The following is a 7,761-nucleotide window of genomic DNA, read 5'->3' on the forward strand; positions in this document are numbered from 1 at the left end:
AGGCCTGTGCTAGAAATGCTCCCGGGCTGGAGCTCACAGACAACTCATCTTCTCTGATAATAATATTCAGTATTAGAAGAAATACAGGATGTTATATGTCTGTAAGATGAACTTTCTCCTGAAAGGTCACCAGTGACCTCATTCCTGCCAAATCTCTTCCTCCATTCCTATTGTCTTGACCTCATTGTTCCACCTGCTGTTGGTTCCACCTCTTTGGGACACCTACTTTTTGCTTTGGGAATCCAGCAGTATTATGGCTGCCCTTTTAATTTTCTGACTCTCTTCTATATTCTGGCACTAAATAGACATCTGATTTTTTTTTTTTTTTGCTTTCCAGGGCCGCACCCACGGCATATGGAGGCTCCCAGGCTAGGGGTCAAATCGGAGCTACAGCTGCCGCCCTACGACACAACCACAGCAACATCAGCTCTGAGCCACATCTGCAACCTACACTGCAGCTCATGCCAATGCCGGATCCTTAATCCACTGAGCGAGGCCAGGGATAGAACCCGAAACCTTATGGTTTCTAATCGGAGTTGTTTCCACCACGGCAGGAACTCCAATATCTGATATTTGCTAATGGTCACAGTTATATCTTACAGCTCTGTTTCACAATTTTATATAACATTTGAGTCCCATGAAAATACTGAGATGAATGAAAGACAGGGGCAATTATCTCCAGGTTTTACAGATGAGGCTAGTGCAGTATAAATAAGGTCATATGGTTAAAAGACCCACCAATGACAGGAGCCAGGATTGCAGGCTAGGGTGTCTAACTAGTAATTTAGTGTCCTTTTATTTATTTATTTTTAAATTTTTTTCATAAGTGTTTTCTTTACTGGTTTTTTAGAACATTTAACATATACTTTCTTCTTTATCAGAGAAAGTGAAGTTTTCTTCATAAATGTGGTTTGGGTCATATTATAATACGGTCCTTTTTACCTGCAACAGGATCAAGATTTTCTAAATCCCCACATAGTTTTTTTGTGGAATTCATGATTCGCTAGTTGTAAGCAAAGGGAAGAAAATGAAAAACAAAACAAAACAAAACAAAACAACAAGGCCTAAGCAAAGATCCTAGGGGAAATGTAGGCAAGATTTTAGAAAAGTGGAGAAGCCTGTTTATAAGATGAACTGCTTTTTCATACCCTGAGGCCATTATCCGTGCTATCACTGTAGGATATTTTAGCCAATACGTAAAATTGCTCAATGCTTAAAAACACATACAATTAAGAGATAATAAAGCTGGGGTTCCAACTTCTCAGCACCATATTTCAGAGCTGTTCCACTGGAGATCATGTGGTTCAAACCTACATTTTAAGAAGGAAGAGAGTTGAGCTCAGAGTTGTTAAATGACCTACACAAGATCACACAGCTCTTTATTTTTACTCAGGACTAGAACTTGGATCTAACCTACGTGGTTTAGTATTCTTTCTCTCTTTTCATAGTTAAAACATCAAGCTCTCTGCTTACAAGGATACATTTCATTTGAGCCCCTTCCTAAACCAAATTAATCAGAATCTCTGGGAAAGTAAGGCCCAGGCTTCAGTGATTTTTCAGTATTTCTCTAACATGGACCAAGTGATTTTAAAGGGCAGCCATGAGTGAGAATCAGCGTCTAGCGAGCCACACAATACAATCTTAGCACTTACACAAATGATCCCTTACAAAGTTAAGATGCATTGCAAGCTAGAATATAATCTCATTTGGGTGAAATTTTATACAGGGATAATTTCTAAGTCAAATAGCTATTACCAGTAAAGGCTAAGGCAATAAAAATGAAGACTTCAATAGCTATTGTTTTATTGCCTCCACTAGTGATTTTTTACCTGTTAGTGGTAGTGCTAAACAGAGAATAGTAAATATTAATCATGAAACAATTCCTAGGATTTTTGTGGCATTCTATTCTATCTTCTAGATAGTGTTACCCCCCAGGGTCTGCAGAAATTAGGCAATCCTTGGCAAGGTTTATTGACACTTAAATTTAGAAGTAACCCAGGTATCTTTGAAGAGATCGACAGACAAGAAAGTTTCAGGCTTGTGTATCTACTGTGTAGGTTTTGGCCTTTTCCCACAGCTGAGAAGGATATAAACATTAAATATTTAGGAAAAAGTATGTGAATCCATATGCAATCGTGCAATAATCATGCAAAAGATTTATAAGTAAATGGCCATCCTGTGGCTGTGGCAGAGGCTGGCAGCTACAGCTCTGATTTGACCCCTAGCCTGGGAACTTTCATATACTGTGGGTGCAGCCCTGAAAACATACACACACAAAAAAACCAAAAAAAAAAAAAAGTAAGTTGCCAAGTTTCTCAAAGGCTGACTTGCAGTTGTATGAGACATAAAATGTTTACCGAATCAATGACTTTATGAAAGTTAACATTTTAACTGTGAGATGTTGCTTAAGGAGTCGTAGCATCAGTGTAGGTGATGTGTGATCACGTGCTATCGAGGCGTTAGCTAAACATGAAATAGCAGTGCTTTAAATGGGGAGTGCTGCCTTCCTAATTCATCATCACTCCATGTGTAATTAATGTTTTGTGACGAGAGGGGTGGCTGTTTTGTCGCTAGGCACAGCTCATAGCCAGGACAAGGAGCTCCAGCGATCAGGTTCCTTATATCGAATAGCATCTGGCTTTTTCTTACATTTTATGATCACTGCAGAGGAGTCTGTTGATGACACTCACAGGGGGCATTATGGATGGGGTTCTTTTTTTTTTTTTTTTTTTTTTTGGTCTTTTCTAGGGCCACACCCATAGCATATGGAGGGTCCCAGTTTAGGGGTCTAATTGGAGCTGTAGCTGCCGGCCTTCACCACAGCCACAGCAACACCAGATCCTAACCACATCTGCGACCTACACTACAGCTCACGGCAATGCCGGATCCTTAACCTACTGAGCGAGGCCAGGGATCGAACCTGCATCCTCAAGAATGCTACTCAGGTTCATTAACCACTGCACCACGACGGGAACTCCTGGATGAGGCACTTTTAAGAGAAAATGTTTTTCATAAGCACCATGAATAATTTGCTGGTGGAAGCTGGGAGATGGACACCCCTGGTTTTCTTAACAGGGAAACAACAGCATAGGAGGATATTCTTCATAAGGAAGGGGTATGAAAACAAAGGGATGTGAACACTCCTTCTCTATAATCTGAGACTAGAGAACTCCAGAAAAGTGGATTTTAATTAAAATATACGAGAGCGTCACATATCTAACAAACCCTGCACTTTCCGTGGGCCAGATGCTGTCACAGGTAAAAGCGTAGAGTGTGGTGGTGAAAGGGTTAATGCTGCTCAGAGTTAGGCTGCCTGCTTCGAACCCCATCTCTGCCATTTAGGAGCTGAAGGGCCTTGAAAAAATTTCTTAATCTTTTTGCCTTCATCTCATTTGGAAAAGGGACATAAAAATTTACTAACCTCACAAGGTTATTCTGAGGAATAAGTGAGCAATTTTATTGAAACTACCTAGTGGGTTAAACATGTTAGGTATAAATATTAGTTGCCATTATTATTATTATTATTATTATTATTATTATTAGGCTCATCCTCATTTCCAATTACTTTCAGTTCCTTTCCTCCTATCCTTCTGAGTCTAAACAGGACCACAAACAGAAGATACAGTCTTTTAGTGAATTTACTCATCTAATCAGTTAATCAACCATCCACACCATTCATTCAACATTCAAATGGCATGAACATTTTTAAACGTGTCGAAACGTTTAAATCATTTTCTAGTTTAAGAAAACGCCTCAAATTATCAGGTCAGGTGATGAGAAATAGTGATTTACTGTTTATTAGACTCTAAAGCTTTCTAAACTTTTACTTTCTTCTACCTTTCAATGTATACATTGAAAGAAAAAATGAGAAAATTTTTCTTTTGGAATGCTTAAAACTCATGCATTAAAACTCATTCTCAACTAACAATGGATTAGTCCAAAAGAAAATGACATTTTGGAAGAGTCTATAATAGAGGTTATTTAAGTAAAGAGAGGGTCACTACATTCAATATATGTTGCTTCTTTTCTCTATTTTTGTCTCCAACTGGATAAAAAGTTCTTTGGGTTCAGAGATGCTTCTGTTTACCTATACTCTATTTACATCTATATAACAATGCCACTACTGAGACAGTCAGTCAATATTTGCCGAATAAATAAATCAACGAGAGGTAATAAATAAATCAGTGAGAGGAGGTCTATTGATTTTTGGTCAAGGAGAAAAGGAAAACAGTCACTGACTGATAAAGGTTGTGGGGAAACATAGAGTCCAGAATTTTTGCTTGGAAATCTGTGCTTTATTTGTAGTTTATTAGTCATTATTTCATTTAACATATATTTTAAAAAATTATCTTGAAGAACAAATTCTTCTTTGAAGGGGAACTCTTGCTAAAAAGGCCCCATATGGTTAATATGTGGCTAAATTTGGAATAAAATCACTTTTCTTCTTTAGTTAGCACGCAATAGAACAAAGTTCATGTTCCAGGACTCCTATGTTGAATATTACATTTAACAATTTGACCTTGAACACCTTTCTGTATTTTTCAAGGGCTTCATTGTACGAAAAACAATTTAACACCATTCTATGGTAGCAGTTCTTGCTAAGGATTAGCTAATAAAGGACTTTAAACATTTTGTGTTATAGAAAAGCTAATTCAACAAAATAGGTGTGCTCAGCTCTCAGTCTGAAAAGTAGAAATCTCATAACAAACAAGTGCCAGTTGCAGTCCCAAAGAGCACTAACTTGAGGGAGGAAGCAAGAGATGGGGGAACTGTGAGGTTTTCAACGTTCTTGTCTGAGGATAGATGCTGGTTTTTTTAGGCCTGGCCCAGAGCTGGATCTGGCTGCAGTCTGCAACAGGTTCACTGAAACCAGTTTAGGGCCTGTATACGGATGTTGCCCGTCCAGGGTTTCTTAACTTCTCCTAAGAGGACCCTCTTTCCATGTAAAAAAATTATTTTGCCACATTCCCCCACCGGATGGAGGTTACATATTTGTTATCTATCAATTAGAATATGCACAACACCAGGCCACCTTGAATTCATTATCAGTTTATGGTGAATACATTTTAATAATCACAATACCCAAAACTCTTTTAAAAATCATATTAGGCAGATATTTCGACTATAAATATTATTTATATTTACTAACTCTTTGAAAAAAAATCCCCAGACCTCTCAGCCTGGAAATTGCTGGTCTGGTCGGTGTGTTTTAAGTCACTTCCTAGTTAGAAAAGTTCATATGACTTGTTTATTTTCTTCCCAAATTGTTCTATCTTCAGATATGGTTTGGGCCTTTAAGAGGAATGATGATTGTACTTCATACTATGTATATGCATTTAAATGAAAGATTAAGGAAAATTGTTCCCAATTATTTAAAAAAAAAAAAGACGAGTATTTTGCGGAGGCAGTGGCAAATCCCTGATGTGTCATGACGGAGTCATTCTCAAAACCTAATGGCTATCAAATTGAGCAAACATAGAACCAATAAAGAAAAGATTTCTTCACACCATGTGAAATCAGCTCATAGAAAAACACATTGCTGTGGAAAATTTTGGGATAAGCACAAGGATTTTTTTTTCACGGTGATTTGTATCTCATGCTTGCAGGCAGCAGTTACGAAGTGAAAAAAAAAAAAATCCCTCCCAAGTATCAATACCAAGGAGTTGACTGTTGCAGCGTGACCCCATTCTCCGGGCTGGGTTTGCACCTTCTTCTGAGCACAAATCACAACACTACATTTGTTGAAATCAGACATTAATCAAGACTAAGAAATTCTTCTTCCTGTCACTCCTTTGAAAGTACCTGACTATGCCATTGTGAAAAATAGAGAAATGCTTCTGTGGACCCCTCATATTTCCCAAGGAATTCTGCTTTATTTTTTTTCAGACACTGGAGCTGTTTCTTTTCCAGGTTCAATTTATAAAACAAAAACCATTACGATCCAGCAGTCCCTCTTGGTAATTCTAAGTTACCAGATTTGTGATCCCTATCATTGTACTATAAAACTAATCCATTGCCAGAGTCATCTTTCCTGGTTCCATGCATTCTTTTACAAAAGAGCAGTTAAGCGACAAGTCACAAACGGCTTATTTTCTTACTCCATTCAGAAGTTAGACTTAGGAACCACAATTCTACCTCTGCCTTTCTGTGAGGAGATTCATTAACTCATGAATACTGACCACCCACCAACTACCACCATCCTAACTGTGTTTACATAGCATACAAGGCATTTTCAATGAGTGCCAACTCTGTACTAGGCACTGGGGAAAGCACTTTCATTATCTTCCTATGAGTTAGATACTATTATCATCCCTATTTTACATATGAGGAAATAGAGAGGTTAAATAACTTCAAGGATTCACATGCTGACTGTTTAAATCCAGAACCATGACAACCATTGAAAGAAAGATGATGAATGTGTTTCCAACATGAGACATTAAAGGACATCACCTGAGGTGGAAGAGGCAAAAAAAAAAAAAAAAAAAAAAAAAAAGAAGGGAGAAATGGAAAGGAATAACTTGAAGAAAACAAAAAGTAGAAAGGTAAGGAGTTATCGACATGCATTAGATTCCATTTTCCATTCAAATACGCTGTCCATACTGCTAAACTGACTCACTGTTTTTAGGCCCTACAGGGGAAATACGGTAACGCGTAATTTATGTATTCAGACTGATCTGAACATCTGACTAACAAGAAAAATTAAACAATTCAAAGCAGTTTCATCAGACCTAGAATTCTCCCAGCCTAGGGGAAAGAGAAACAAAACAAGCTGGAAGAGGCCAGAATGGAAAGAAAGCCCTGTAGACTCAAGAAATCTAGGCCCTTGAGGAGAACTGTGAAAGTGAATAGGATTTGACTGGCTCCAGTAAAAGGCAGCCATTTCCCCAAATGGGACTCCAGCATCATAGGGAGGAAAGTAAGCATAAGCAAAGGCCCAGTGAGCTTCCCAGCCTGGTGGAGACAAAGACAACTTGTCTGCTGAACCAGTGGGAGCTGAGCTTGAAAAGACTGTTGGGTCCACCTTTGTGTCCTGCCTGGTCCCAAAGGCCATGGGAAGTCACTGAAAGAGTCTGTTCAAGGGAGTGACAGGATCCAGGCAAAGTTCAGGGAAATTAAATCCAAAGCAGCAGGCTGATGGCTGGCAAGGAGGCCGGCAGAAAACATAATTTAGAGGCTTTTCTTCATGACCACTAGATGTTGAAGCCATAAATGCCTGTACCCCAAGGGAAGCAGAGGGGCTATAGACTCGAAAGGTGAAGAAAGGCATAGACCAGAGAAAGAAAACACCTCTGGGCGGTGGCAGGGGTGAATACATGGAGAGTCCTTGAGCCATTGACCAATTTCAAGAATGTCCATAAGACACACACACACACACACACACACACACACACACACACACCCCTCCAAAAGCATGTACTGGGAGCTCCAGCCCAGGCGGGAAGACCATCTGATTCAAGTTGTGCCCGCCACCCTTAGCAACCCAAACCACCCACTCTACCTAGCAGGCAGGTGACCCACCGAGCAAACCAACCCGCAGGAGCCAGAGAGGGAGATGGAAAAGTTTGGGGAGTAGTCCCTGGCTCACCAGAAGGGCATTTTTTCATTCCTCAGCCACTCTCAGGTGTTCAAAGAGGGAGGATGACATCCGTCAGTCCATGCTCCTGCCCCTCCTCCCCACGGGGCCTATTATGAAACTCCGGGCACTTTGTACCTCACCCCGCTAGTTAGTCCTCCGACCCCAGGCTCCTCCCAAAACGACTT

The 7,761-nt window shown here is 39.6% G+C and overlaps 1 long non-coding RNA gene across 1 annotated transcript in view; it reads right to left on the reverse strand.

Annotated features, from left to right (window-relative positions):
* LOC106504692 overlaps positions 1-7,674 on the reverse strand; it is a 41,771-nt gene extending 34,097 nt beyond the window's left edge. The window contains exon 1 of the long non-coding RNA XR_002346708.1: positions 7,586-7,674. This is a non-coding gene — a long non-coding RNA (uncharacterized LOC106504692). The remainder of the gene's footprint in view (positions 1-7,585) is intronic.

Source organism: Sus scrofa, chromosome 8 (genome assembly GCF_000003025.6).
Source record: "Sus scrofa isolate TJ Tabasco breed Duroc chromosome 8, Sscrofa11.1, whole genome shotgun sequence".
Classification (NCBI taxonomy): domain Eukaryota; kingdom Metazoa; phylum Chordata; class Mammalia; order Artiodactyla; family Suidae; genus Sus; species Sus scrofa.